This window comes from Podarcis tiliguerta (assembly GCF_965153285.1).
Source record: "Podarcis tiliguerta genome assembly, chromosome: 5".
In the NCBI taxonomy this organism is placed as follows: domain Eukaryota; kingdom Metazoa; phylum Chordata; class Lepidosauria; order Squamata; family Lacertidae; genus Podarcis; species Podarcis tiliguerta.
Window position 1 is genome coordinate 68,121,677 of NC_139538.1, and position 14,930 is coordinate 68,136,606.

Sequence of the window (14,930 nt, forward strand, 5' to 3'; positions counted from 1 at the left end):
GAGCTCCACCACTGCCATGGATGGGTTGCTGCTTGTCTAAAGCCCCACAAAATATCTCTCTCGACTAGTGATGACCCCGTCATCATTAGCAGCTTCCTTGTCAAGTTACAAGTCCAACCGGGACAAAAAGTTCATTCCCTTTTTTTACTACGAAATTTCAAACTAACTCTGCATTTGAGCATCACCAAAGTGCATGTTAAGAATATTTTGGCAGGCGTAATACGATCATGGCGCATCCTTTTTATGGCTGGTATCACATGTGTTTTATTTACAATAGTTGATACACATGGAGCAGGAGCAATGGCTGGAGGCAGTGGTTACTGAAGCAGACCGAACGTCAGCAACAAAAAGGCCTGTTTATTCATTGCAGGAATCTGCATGTTGCTGGTGCTGTTGAGAAGGCTAAAGGGTTAAAGTAAAACCATTCCACGTGCCTTGCAAATGGTACATTTTGAATTTCGTTCAGACAGCAGAAAACAGGCAAGCATGCACAAAGGTGGTAGAATTTGGCCGCTGAATCCTGCCCACCATACACATCACACAAGTACAGGAAATATAACTCACAATTAATCTCGGTTTGAATTGCAAAAAAAATTGAAAGTTTGTTTCACCAAAAGTCAGGGCTAGTCGTACATTTGAGAATTATGTACCTACTTACATCTGTGTTCTTCAACCTTGGGTCCCCATATCTTGCTGGACTACAGTTCCCCCCAGACCCAGCTGGTTTAGCCAGTGGTCATGGATTATGGGAGTTGCAGTTGAACAACATCTGGGAACCCAAAGCTGGGCAACAGTGTAGTAGATTCATCTTATGAACTAATTTTGAGTTACATCAGTGTTTGAACCCTTAATCTTCAGTTCCCCATCTGAAAAATGGGAAGCAACACTGACCTGGCTCTTGGCAAGTAGGCTGTTCAAAGGCCCAGCTCTTCCCAATGGAGAAAGGGAAAATGGATATTTGTTACTGGCTGTATCTATCAATAAAGACCCAACCACCCCCTTCCAGTTTCCATTTCCACTTCCATCTGTATGAAGGGCCACAACTGCTTTGCCTGTAACATGTAATGACTCTGTGATGCAGCTTCTAGCACTGACACTTTTAGTCACAATCATCTGAAGCTTCACTGAGTACTGAAATCCAGATAGGCTTGAAGCATTGCTAAGGGATCGTACTTAATGTTTCTCTCTGCAGGAGCAAGGTCTGAGGTTTCTTTGCAGAGAACAACTAGCTCAAGGGACAGGCTGTCCTTGAGGTTAAGCAACCGAGTGGCACTTGTTTCCAGGATGCTTTTCTCTGTGAGATTGAGGCCTCTTGTACAAGGAGCAATTGTTGATTCCCCCCCCCCCCCCGCACAACTTGGGATTCTTTTCTGCCTTGCAGGCAGGAAAACCCTCCTGGTTTGTGGTTGTTCCATGTTCTCCTGCCAAACATGTCTGCACATAAAATTATCATGTTTGCAAATATAGGGGGGAACAATAGATCTATCATTCACTTTCCCTCCCTCTCCTTTCTCTTTTTATTAAAACACAAAAAAATAGCAGTGTCATTGCAGCCAGACCCCATTTTAGATTGGGTTGCAGCCCTACAGTAACGATTCATTAGTTGTCTATGTAATCAATATGGTTTCAACCATGCAGCCAAATGCTGAGCATGTTTCTGTGGACTTTACTCACAAGTAACGATTGCCGCCGCAGTGAGTGTTGTGCTTGCATGCTGAATTAAAAGAGAATGCCTATCAAAACACCCCCTTCCTATCGCTGTTCCTTTCCTCCTTGTGATTGGTTCAGAAATTTCTATGGCTGCTGTTGCCTCCCTACACGCTGTAATGATGGCTTTGGCTTTCTTAATAAAGTTTTTAGTGCCTGTGTTAGAGTGATAAAGGATACTAGAAACTGAAATTAGATTAGTTCTTCCTAATTACAGTGAGTTTGGAGCTCTGGGTTATATGTATGCAAGCGAGCAGGAGGAGAAGATGGGGGATGAAGAGGCTGGGAAGGTGGGACATTTAATGGGAACTTGATTTCCGAATCTGTTTAGGGTTTTTACGGTCTTGTAAGTAATTACGACAGGCAGCCTTCACTTACTTATTCTGTGCAAGGAGAGGTGGGAACCAAAAGCAAGGGCACAGAATCCTGGCATCATGGCGCTTTATTAACTTGGCTCTGCCGCTCATAACTTTCTGACATTTGGAAATTAGGGAACCATTCGGATAAATAAGGAAGACCGATAAAGTGTTTGCGTCGAAGGAAAACTTCCCATGGGGCTCTGTCTTGTCGCCTGTCTGTACGTTTTGCCAAAGCAGTATTATCTTCCTGTCTACTTAATGGTTAATTATTTACAGGTATCTTGCACTGACGCTGGACACGGGGCGCGGGTGTTAGATTTTAAGGCTCCTCCCATGCTATAGTCATTGGATCCTGGATTGGCTCACGATGGAGTGGCTACAACCCAAAATTATGTGACCAAAGTGTAACTAATTACCCACGCGACATGTGGCCAGATGGTGATTTGGGTAGACTTTGGGCATAGGCAAGGCCAAGTGTTCAAGAGACATTGAAAGCAATCTGCCCTATGCTAGAAATGCAAAACAAGATGGATGAATATAGACAGCTGTGTGCCAAGGGATAAAAATGCCAAGTGACAAGGAGAATTTTTACCAGACTTCCACTCCAGAGCAGAAATGCTGAGGACCAGTGGAGTGTTAAAATTCTTCTCGCCCCTTGGCAAGCGGTTGTGTGTGCAATGCAGGGTGTTATAAATGTGCAGCTGGAGGGACAGGTGTAGATGATCACTCCAGGTTTTGCTGAGTAATTGCCCACAAAATTACGATTTGCCAACTGTGTTCTGATAAATCCTGGGCAGCCTTGGAGGTTTATAGCAGGGGTAGCTGAATGAGAATAGCTGGCATGATGGACAGGTTTTCCTGGGAAGAGAGCTTGCCAAGCACTCCCATTCTTCCTAAGCCACACTCTTTTGAGTTCGAGCAAGACAGAGGCAAGGCTCAACAAGGCCCGAGGAGTGCTGTATCTGAACTGAGTGTGCACCTCAGGATATATAAGAGCCTGCTGGATCAAGCCCAAGGATCCATCTAGCCTAGCATCTTGCTCTCTCGCAGTGGCCAACCAGATGCCTAGAGGAAGCCTGAACATTGGACCTGAGTGCAACAACACTCTTCTCCATCTGTGATTTCCTGCAACTGGTGTTCAGGGGCATGCTGCCTCCAGCAGTAGAGGTACAACAGTGCCATCATGGCTGGTAGCCATTGATAGCCTTGATTCCTATGAAATTGTCTAGCCCTCTGTTAAAGTTGATGTCCATCACTACTTCTTGTGGAACTGAATTCTGTGATTTAGATATGCACTGTGTGAAGAAGTAGATCCTTTTTGTTTGTGTGGCATCTTCTACTGTTCATTGGACATCTCCAAGTACTAGTGCTATGGAAGAGAGAATCCATAATCATCTGTAACGTGTCTAGGCTTCATGGAATGGGGGGAAAAAACATCTAGGTGGCAACTGATGTGACTTGCAGACACTGAACAGGGCTAGATGAGCAGCCACAAGGCCATTCATAGCCAGATCCTAGGCCAATTTGGGCTCTAGAAAATGTTGAAAGAATGATGTGAAGGAAGCCAGGGTGACTCCTTGGATGTAATGGTATTCCTGAGGTGGCAAGACAGAAGTGCTGCAGCAGGAAGCTCAGGTACCCACAATTAAATCCTCTGCAGCATTTAAGAAAATAATGGCCATCATGTGCATCACATTGAAATAACTAACTGAAGAAGTTGAAGCTTCTCTTGTTTTATTAACCCGAAAGAGGAGGGGGAGAGGAGACAGATTTTTATGCACGGCAATGGAAAGGTAAAATGACTTAATTAAGGATGATGTGCTCTGAGATGGGGTTTCTGCTGCGTGGTTCCCTCCCAGGTGTATGCATGCACACTTTTCCCCAGGAAGGCCAGCAGTGATTGCTTCGCACAGCTGTTCTGGAGCTTTCTCTCTCTGCTGTTACCTGCAAAAAGAAGCAGGTTTTAAAAAGCAAAAGACAACAACTCAGGAGTGGTCCACAGAAGGGGACGCTGGAATGCAAGCAGAAGGCAACTGTTGAGTTGGGGCACTGTAATTGGCAAACGGCTGTAAAGAGGGGCCAATTTCTTAACTGCACAGAGTTCAGGACTTTAGTTTGTTCTCTTTCTGCAATGGCAACAGGTGTGCAGTGACAAGAAATTGAGAGTTGTTGCTTCTTTAATATTTCCGCACCCATGCAGAAATGGGCCTCTGGAAGTCTTAAGTTTTCCCCTGGTGATCAAAAATGATCATAAGGACTAGGTCTGTAGTTGGGATTTTGTAGTTGCAGCAGATTCCCATGCAATCTTGCAACCACAGGGAAAGAACACTTTATTTAAAATATTTCTCTTCTGCCCTTCATGTTTCCAAGGCAGCTGACAAAACTAAGATAAAGCTCAGGGATCAAAGTAAGTCATAATTTGGTTACAGCACGTTAAAATAATACATTTAAAAGCCTGGGATAATGAATTGTGGGTTGTTCTGCTAAAACTGCTCACATAGTTAAAAACTATTTCTTGTACATACCCTCCCAAAGATTTTCAAACTGCTAATATGCTACAGTGAGAGCCACTGTGGCAAAAGGGTTAGAGTGTTGATCTAGGACCTGGGAGAGCAGGGTTTGAATCCCCACTCAGCCATGAAGCTCCTTGGGTGACCTTGGGCGAGTCACCATCTCTTAGCCTAACCTACCTCACAGGGTTGTTGTGAGGATGAAATGGGGAGGAGGAGAACCATGTACACCACACTGAGATCTTTGGAAGAAAAGGTGGCATATAAATGTAACAAATAGGGTGGTATATAAATTAATAATAATAATAATAACAACAACAACAACAACAACAACAACAACAACAACAGATGGTGGGGATAGGGGGGATTGGGTCTTAAGGCTCCTAATGGGGCCTCCCGCTGCCGCCGTGCCGCTGGAGCACGATTTCTGTTCTCATCCTGAAGCAAAGTTCTTAACCCGAGGTACTATTTCTGGGTTAGCGGAGTCTGTAAACTGAAGCGTATGTAACATGAAGCGTATTTAACCCGAGGTACCACTGTATTCAACCTTAAATTATTCTCACTGCCTCAATCCATGTGGATTTTCAGTTTGCAACATGATGTTAATTCTTCCAAAAGAATCGACCCTGCAATACTCCCAGCGTGGAAATGCTTTGTCAGAACCGACTTCTAACTAAGATTCCAACTTGTCAATCGAGTCGAACTTTTTCTTTCAGTGACTTTGTAGGGACCGCTTTCCACAAGCCTGTATTTTTAAAAGGGTGGCAAAGGGTGAATCAGAAAAGACCTGTTAGAGAGTCTCCATTACCTCTGGTGGGATTATACATTTGTTCTAGCGCTTTGTCCCAGCTAGCTTTACATGTCCCAGGAGCTCGCACCACTTCCTGTGGAGGCCGTTTTCATTGTGCGTTGACAGACATGTGTGACCTAATAAATTGAAAGGTTCTCTACAATGGAGCTAAAAAGAAACAGCCTCCGTCTCCTGGCTTGCATTGTTCTTTATAATCAGCTTGGCATTTCATTTTAGAGGAAAAAAATAAAATGCATATATTTAGGCAGGGATTTGCAAAGTGCCTGCAGACTTTAGACATTGAAATCCCATTCACATGGTGCTCTATCCACTCCCTCCAGTTTCTCCTGGAAAATTCTGATCTTTAAGTCTTTAAAAGCATCAGTAATCCATCTGTTCTCTCGGTTGCATGTTAGCAGTCACTGTTTCAATTTGTTGTGTTTTACTAAAGCTCCTTCTCCTCTGGTATGTAGCCTGGTGCAGCTTTTTTCTTCATTCTGCCCCTCTCCCCACAAAAAAAATCCTTTCTTGTGTACATACACACTAACTCATTTGTAGTGAAAATGTGTGGTTTTTCAAAAGCTAGAATCTAAAGCTAGAAACGGCCTTGGTTCAGTATACCTGAAGGAGCGTCTCCACCCTCATCGTTCTGCCTGGACACTGAGGTCCAGGGCCGAGGGCCTTCTGGTGGTTCCCTCACTGTGAGAAGCCAAGTTACAGGGAACCAGGCAGAGGGCCTTCTCGGTAGTGGCACCCACCCTGTGGAATGCCCTCCCACCAGATGCCAAAGAGAAAAACAACTACCAGACTTTTAGAAGACATCTGAAGGCAGCCCTGTTTAGGGAAGCTTTTAACGTTTAATAGATTATTGTATTTTAATATTCTGTTGGAAGACGCCCAGAGTGGCTGGGGAAGCCCAGCCAGATGGGTGAGGTATAAATAATAATAATAATAATAATAATAATAATAATAATAATAATAATATATTATTATTATTATTATTATTATTATTATTATTATTTCATGCTCATCCTCAACATTCCTCTTTCAGTCTAGGTTCTGTCACCCCAAATAGTGCATGGGGTTACTGTATATGCATTTGAAAATGCTCCCCTTAATTAGGTTGCCCATGCCTTTTTGTCCCATTACATGGCCCAGGTGAATGAAGAACAAAATGGTACTTGTAGCATAAAAAGGTAAAGGTAAAGGTACCCCTGCCCGTACGGGCCAGTCTTGACAGACTCTAGGGTTGTGCGCCCATCTCACTCAAAGAGGTCGGGGGCCAGCGCTGTCCGAAGACACTTCCGGGTCACGTGGCCAGCGTGACAACGCTGCTCTGGCGAGCCAGAGCCGCACACGGAAATGCCGTTTACCTTCCCGCTAGTAAGCGGTCCCTATTTATCTACTTGCACCCGAGAGTGCTTTCGAACTGCTAGGTTGGCAGACGCTGGGACCGAACAACGGGAGCGCACCCCGCCGCGGGGATTCGAACCGCCAACCTTTCGATCTGCAAGCCCTAGGTGCTGAGGCTTTAACCCACAGCGCCACCCACGTCCCTCCAACTTGTAGCATACTCACAACATTATGGGTCAGGTGTGGGATATACCCCTCTCCCATTGTGTACAGAATCAATCTGCAGTGAACTTTTCTTAAAGCACCCCCGCCCCCCCCCCAAAAAAAACAACCCATTGATTTGCAGTTTCTTAAGAAAGCTGGGAATGGTAGCTCTGTGAGGGGGCAAACTACAGTTCCCAGGGTTCTTTTGAGAGGGGTGCTTTTAATGTATGGTGTGTACACAGCCAGAGAGGTTGATGATGTGCATTTTTCCCCAGATTTGCCAGCTGCTAAGATTTGGAGAGAGCCCGTGTCAAGGGCTATAAAACCTCTTTTGTCTTAGAAGAGCTTGCCAGCTAGCCTGCAGTGCTAATACTCTGAGTATTGTAAACAGAAGCCTAAAGTAGCCATTGCCCTCACACATATGCAAGGCATTAACAAATGAACAGCAGGACACCAGATGTTCCGTGGTCCGGGCGAGCTGCTATCAGTTTGACACCTGTTGGGTCCAGCAGAGCTGTGGCTGAAGGAGCTGGAGAGAGAGAACCCCTCCACTGTTAGGGAATGCAGAGCCCTAATCTCCAGATTTAAGAGGGAGTGGAAAACCTCTCCCACTTCAGAAAATAGATATGGGGGTGGGTGGTTCATTTCTAAAATGCTTTTAGGGAATTGATCCAACAAGGCTGATTTGAAATAATCTCGTCCTTTGTTCGATCCGCTGAATTGTTTGTAATTTGGTTTCCAATTTAAACGAAGCAAAGAGTGCATTACAAATCCCCCACTTTCTCCTTTGCCTCAGATTGTATAATTGGGATGTGCTCATAAGCCACAAGCAGTGATCATGCACCACACACATTTAGAAACAACACACATGGGTTAGAGCGTCAGTGGCAGTTCGGCCCGTCACTTTCTTTGGCCCGTTGTTCACTTTCAGAATTGTCAGAAACTTGCTCCTGCACTCATTGCAAACAGGCTTAGGTTTGTTTCAGTGCCATTCTCCTCTGTGCTGCTCTGCTGCACTCACTGTCCTTGGCCTCAGTTGTCTATACGCTGCTTGTTTATACCGGAAACTGTTTTCCACCAGTTCAGACTCTTTGGCCACCTGGGCTTTGGCCACATCCACACCATGCATTTAAAGTGCATAGCTCCCCCCCCCCCCCAAAAAAAAAGAATCATGGGAACTTTAGTTTTTTAAAGGGTATTAGGAATGGTAGCTCTGTGAATAGTAAACCACAACTCCCAGAGTTCTTTGGGGGGAGCCATATGCTTTAAACATATGGTGTGGATGTCATGTTCTGACTGAAACCAGCTCTCCAGGGTCTTTCATATTACTTTCTACTGGATAGATTGTGTGTGTAATTTTGTCAGTGACGTCATGGACATAATAACATACATTTCCATAGTCAATACGACTACGAGGCAGGAATGAATTGCCTGGTTCTCTAGATTAGGGATGGGGAACCTGTGGCCTTCTGGATGTTGTTGGACTCAAACTCCCATCAGCCCCTGTCAGCATGGGCAAAGGCCAAGGATGATGGTAGTTGTAGTCCAGCAACTTTGAGAGGATGCCATGTCAGCTATCCCCATTCTAGATTCTGGCCCCAGTTGATTTCAGTTGCTGCTAATCCCCAGGCCCTGAGAACTACTTCAGACCTGTGACTTGACTTGAATAAATGGGTTATGTCTTCCTGTAGGAAATAAAGTGTATTTGTGAGGCTTCACACGAGGCAAGCCTGGCTTTACGTCATGGTTCGAATTGTGAAACAATTCAGTAGACTTTGTCTTGGAACCTGACTCTTGAGGAGAACAGATTGGCCCCAGTTTTGAAGGCAACTTGTCCATCTCGGCTCTCGCTCTCTGTGGAGCATCTCCTATGTTCTGAACGCTGACAGTAAGCTGGCTGGCTGCCACCTGGGGATTCCCCTTACTGAAAGGGAATCCTCTGCGAGCCGGATAAACCAGCTTGCTGGATGCTTTGTCCGCTGGGAACAGGCCCAAGAATCAGGTCCGTAATCTCCACAGCAGCCAGAGATTTCTGATGGTGTGTCTAAATGTTAAGAGCTAATGGAGATTAGCAAAACAAACAAAACCCTAAAGCTCTGCCCCCGGACCTTCTGGTCAGGATCTTCTCCTCCAAAGAAGGAAGTCGGGGGCAGGCAAAGTAGAGGGGACATCAAGCCAACTCTTGACTTCCCCTTGCTGGCTGTTCTGACAGTCTGGGAGAGAGCTTTCCAAGAGGCCATCGCCTTCCCTGGGCTAAGGACTTTTATAGAAGGGAACCTGATGGCACAGTGTCTGACAATTCAAGATTTTGAAAGCACAATGAAGGTGTGAAATATGGAAGTTTTATACTATGAGGCATGAAGGGAGTGCAGTCAGACCCTCCAAGTGTCCCTATTTTCCAGGGACAGCCCCACATTTATAGAAGCCGTCCCGGTTTCTGATTTGATCCCGGAATGTCCCGCTTTTCCTTAGGACGTCCCTATTTTCATCAGAGAAATGTTGGAAGGTGTGGAATCGGACATGTTGCCTTTCAAAAGTTATTGGCAGGGCTTTTTTCAGCAGGAACTCACTGGAACTTAGTTCCAGCACATCTCAGGTGGGCACCATTGCCATTCTAAGAGAACGAGGAAAATGTTCATGGTGAGTTCTGGCACCTCTTTTTCTAGAAAAATAGCACTGGACACCCCTATTTCCATCGGAGGAATGTTGGAGGGTATGTGCAGTTTCTCTGCCATGTTGGCTAACGTCCATTGGGAATGGTAGGATAGAAAGCAGGAGGACCAGCAGTAGCTTGAGCCAGAGCCAAACAGCAGGAAGAGGCAATTAATTCTCATTCTGTCCACCATCTGGCAATTGTTTGTAGTGATGTCTATGCAATTTCACACGCAACCCTCATTTTTTGGAACTGGAGTGTTGAAAAATCCAACACACCCTACTAGGGTGTGGAGGGTAAACAACGTCAAAGCCCAAAGTGGAGTCACTGCGGTGCCATGGAATGAAAGACGGCCGATGCTGAGCTTAAGCACAGGCAGTTGTTCCGCTGGGTGACTAAACCTGCCTGGTACTGGATCCTTCCCACCTGCCCTACCTCAGTGCTACAGGTGCCCTTTGGTTCCCTCCTCTCTGCCTTTTCCAGGCTGCTCCCTTCCCTGGATCTCTGCGGGGAGAACAGTTGGCTGGAGACCACTTTGCTACTGGTTTGGCAGGCCGCACAATCATCTCAATTAGCCATTAGTCACAGCTGCAGGCAAACCGGCTGCTCATCAGGGAGAATACGGGATTCTGTGAGGATAATACTGAGGGACAGCTTAAGAAATTAAGGTCATATGGGGGACAGTTTTGAAAGAGAAATTCCAGGAAAGTAGCTGCGTGGGAAGGGAGGATTTCTGAGGCAACTTAAGAGACTTAAGGCCTGTCCAAATTAGGCTTACTCTGGAGAGGAATCCTACTCTGGTGAGAATTTGGGGGTATGCAGGCCTGATTTCCTGCCCCTTCTTGTCCCCTAAAAGGTTGGTGCTCCCCTCGTGGCATTTCCTCTCCCATCCAATAGCAATTTCCCTGTGTCTTCAGGGTCTGGTGTCTGAGATGTTTTCAAGGAGGGTGGTAGCTCTGCACATAATTGAGAGCAGCTTCAGGCATTCTGTGGGCATCTTCAGGGAGTGCATGATGGGGAGTTACAGGGATCGGTGCGCTAGCTCTGCTCCCGAGTCCAGACACCTTCCAACCAATGAAGGGGACCTGGCGAAGTGTGAGACACCTTTGTGATTACAGGGCAGTCCCCTCTTGAATGTGGTCATCCTCCACACGATGGGAGACAACCAGAACAGTGATGTGTGAATAGAGCCAGCACACCTGTCCCTGGGTGTTTACCCAACCATGTGTTTACCCAACATGCTAGCTGAAGTTTGTTCCTCCTTCAGACACAAACACACACAGAGGCTCTGCCTTCCCTGTTGTACCGGTCCGCAGTGTTGTAGAATGTATGTGAATATTGGGACCATGCTGGTGGGAACCAATTGTTTGCATCTCTCTCCCCTCAGTTGTTACTCTTTCTCCTGACTGAGTGACGATCAAGCAGGCAGAGCTGTAGCTAGGTGATCTTGCGCCCCTGGCAGAACCGTCCAGATTGCACCCCCTAGTCACGGACAAATTAGCTCTTCCTTCTGCCTATCCTCCAACACCCCACCCCTGTCCATTCAGTCCACCCTCTATTTAAAACAATTTCTTGTGAGGCAATAATCAATATTTATATTTATGGACATGTTTTTAAGCCAATTTTGCCGCCCCCCAATTGTCTGCACCCCTGGTTGGGGCCCACCTCGCCATCCCCTAGCTACGGTCCTGCAAGCAGAGAAGATTATTGCAATTCATTCCAGCCACAGCTGCTGTAATATTGCTTTGCTTTGTATAGCTCAGTCAGCAGAGCCTGAGGCTCGGGGTCATGGGTTTGAGCCCCACGTTGGGCAAAAGATTCCTGCATTGCAGGGAGTTGGGCTGGATAACCCACCTGGTCCCTTCCAACTCTACAACTCTATGATTCTGTGATACCCCAGGGAAAACCAATCCCGCACAACTGCAGTCGCATGTGAACAGAAGAACCATGGTGGGAATTAATGAAAGTGGGGACACAAAATGCATCCTGGCCCTTCTTTCTCTTCCTTCCAGTTTCCTCAGTTCCTCGTATGCCTCACATTAAAGAATGTCGGAAACAGAATACTGAGGTGCTTTGCATGGGTGCGCACAAATTGTGCTAATACAAAGGCCATGTGCGGACCTTGCATTCTTCAAAAGCCATAGTTAGAGCCGTCTCGGTTTATCGCAGAGGCACATATGTTTCTTGTATCCCATTACCTGCACCATTGCAATGAATTTAAGGCTGCTTGTCAAGGCGATGCATGTGGCTTGCCTCTCTCAGCTGGGCCACCGCAGAGCTGTCGCAATTGCCTGAAGCGTCCTGAGGGGTCCCTCTGGTTGCTACAGATATACCCTATGCCTTTCATTCTCGTCTCCTGTGGGCTGTTGCTGGGATGAGTTATTTTAGAGGTGGGGGAAATGGATCCATTGTCATTGGCTCCTGCAGCAATATGGCGGGGAGGGGGGGGCTGATGTTGCCATTCACCTCTGCTGTTGTTTCGTGCATGAAAATGTTTCTGCAGGTGCAGGCAAGTGTGTGTTTATAGCCCAGTAGGCTTTCTAGTTTAGTACGGCAAAATGAGAGCTTTTTGGTAGAGGGGGGCAGTATGGGAAGGGAAACCTTGTACACTTCCAGGTCTCTCTTGGAAATTGCTCTGCTCTTTAGCGTAAGATATGGATAGTCCCTGTTGAAAAAGAAAAAGGAAAATTAGCCATGAGCCCTGTGTAAAGCAGCATTTTCAGAGAAAGTAAAGTAAGGAGGGGGGAATAATGGAGGGGGGAGGGCGGAGAGGAACACCAAACATTTGACAATACTGTTTCCCTGCCTAATTTGTAGAGACAACAGCAGGTATCTCAAGAACTACTGCTCTTGTATGTCTTGCAGCAAAGCAGCGCCAGATGTTTCCCATATGGTTTTCGCTTCCTGTCTGGCTCCTCCACATTTAGCCTTTTTAGAATATAAAAATGAACATGTTTGCTTTGGACTACAAATAAAGAAGAAATAACAACAAAAACAAAAAGTGAGGGGGTGTCTTTTATAATCCTTTCCCCAAGAGAGATCGTTCAGGATGCAATTTGAATTCTATTCACTATTGTATACTATTGAGGAACTATTGTGTCTCTCCCCCCTGCTTTTGTTAAATGTCTTCTGTTCTCTTTCTCCCCCCCCCCCCCAAACAACACCATTACATGTTTTCTTATTGTGTCACCAGGCCTTTGCTGTGATCTCTTCCAGCCATCGGTGAAAGGCTGGGAATGGCGTAGTGCAGCGTTTCTCAAACGAAAAACCCACAGCAGAGTTTGCAGAAACTTTAGCAACTTTGCTGCATCCGACCACTGCCCCCCCCCCAATGGCACATGCCTGTGCATTATTATTAGTAAGCATTGACTAGTTAGTTAGTCAACAAAAGCTTTAGTTATTGTTTACTGGGAAAATATCATTCGTAGTGACAGGCAAGGTGTGTGTGCGTGCCTGTGTTTGTCTATAGCAGGGGTCAGCAAACCTTTTCAGCAGGGGGCTGGTCCACTGTCCCTCAGACCTTGTGGGGGGACAGACTATATTTTTTGGGCGGGGAGGGATGAACGAATTCCTATGCACCACAAATAACCCAGAGATGTATTTTAAATAAAAGGGCACAGTCTACTCATGTAAAAACATGCTGATTCCCGGACCGTCCGCAGGCCGGAATGAGAAGACGATTGGGCCGGATCTGGCCCACGGGCCTTAGTTTGCCTACCCATGGTCTATAGGTAGGTAGGTAATGTCTATTGCAGTGATCTGCGTCTATTGCAGTGATCTGCGTTGGTGTGCAGGTGCGTATGAAATGCACAAAGAGACACATTGCCTTGTTGTTCACTCAGTGTCCAGGTAACACAGGGCTTCTTTTTGTCCTTTTGTGGGTGTCCCAGGGTTTTAAGAGCACTCCCAATGCTGTATCTTTGGGAACAAATTCTGAAATTATGGCAGCATCATAGAGACAGGTTTAGTTTTAGAAAGTACGTGACCAGCCCACGTGTATGTGTGTGCAAAGCGAATGCACATTCACCAAAACTTCCTCCCTTTACAGAGCACTCTGAGGTCTGTAGATTGACATTATAAGAAGCACTCCCCCCCCACACACACACTCATGATTTATAATTACGTAGTTGTGCAGTTATGAGCATGTACAGTATCTAGCACTGCCTTATGTATACAAAAATGTGCCCAGGACATCAGAATATTCTGAATGAATAAATGGCTTGGTTAACAGTGTGCAAAACAGACCGCTGTATGCTCATAGTGTGGTAGTGAATGTGTGTGTTTTTGTGTGTGGTGAACAGAAGGGGGGGTGGGAAACGATACAGAAAATGAATCGCAAGTCACAGTAGCGCTTTGAATATGATCTGCCGCCTATTTATTTTGATTTAGATGCAGAATACAGGGAGGTGGGGGGGAAATATAATAAAAAGGAGCTAACAAATATGAGAAATGTGTTCTGTGAACAGAGCTGCAGTAAGTGTATGTATAATGAGGGCTGGATCCATCCCAGAAAGTGTTCCCATTTCTTAAAGACCTTCCTACATAAGCAGGAAGAGGGAGGGTAATGCCACAGGTGAATGTTCTCACGGCATCCTGCTGCTGTTGTGAGGAAAGTTGCACCTGCCAAACTTCTCTCTGTGTGCAGAATGGGATCTTTATTATTATTCAGAGGGAGCTGAATATTATTCACAAGAGAAACAAACCCCCACTATCTGGTTGTGTATGCTTCTAAAACTCTGCTGCTGGTGCCTAGGAAAAGCATACAGTTTTATTTTCAGTGTGGTTTCATTGAATAGCTCCTAAATATTTTTATTTTATTTTATTTTTTAAAATTCCAACCCTGGTGCAAGATGCTTTTTCCAGAACTGGCAATCAGCATGCCAACAGACAGGATCCGTTCAAGACATGTGACAGCTGTTTTTCTCTCCTCCAACCCCAAGACAGCATCTTCTACTTATGGAGTTAAAGATTCTCTTTCTCCCTTGTTCCTGCCCTCCCCTCTCTTAATTGCCCATTAAATTATTTAAATATTTAGGACTAAAGGGCTTCAATTATCCATTAATTTACATTAGTAATTTATATATCAGACTGAATGGACACGCTGTTAGTATAATGGGCCCCAGTGGACCGGCAGAAGCCACACTGCTGTGCATTTTCCTGGAATATGATCCATTTCTTTACACCTTCATAGCTTTTTAAAGCACACACAGAGAGAGCGAGGCAGATAGGCACTCGGCTGCATGCACACGCACACCAGCCTGTGCATTGAAAAGCATGTGCAGGCTGCATGTCCTCCGTGCCACGCAAGTGCACAGTTGCATTCTTGTTGCTTCCACAAATGGGTGCATGGAGAA

At 45.7% G+C, this 14,930-nt stretch overlaps 1 protein-coding gene and 2 long non-coding RNA genes across 4 annotated transcripts in view; 1 reads left to right on the plus strand and 2 right to left on the minus strand.

Moving 5' to 3' along the window:
• LOC310678124 overlaps positions 1-5,061 on the minus strand; it is a 408,095-nt gene extending 403,034 nt beyond the window's left edge. The window contains exon 1 of the long non-coding RNA XR_014511633.1: positions 4,999-5,061. This is a non-coding gene — a long non-coding RNA (uncharacterized lncRNA). The remainder of the gene's footprint in view (positions 1-4,998) is intronic.
• The window catches only part of LOC310678116, a 463,560-nt gene that overhangs the window by 445,574 nt on the left and 3,056 nt on the right, over positions 1-14,930 (minus strand). The gene's annotated exons all lie outside the window — the stretch shown is intronic.
• The window catches only part of UNC5B (unc-5 netrin receptor B), a 164,036-nt gene that overhangs the window by 45,982 nt on the left and 103,124 nt on the right, over positions 1-14,930 (plus strand). The window lies entirely within an intron of this gene.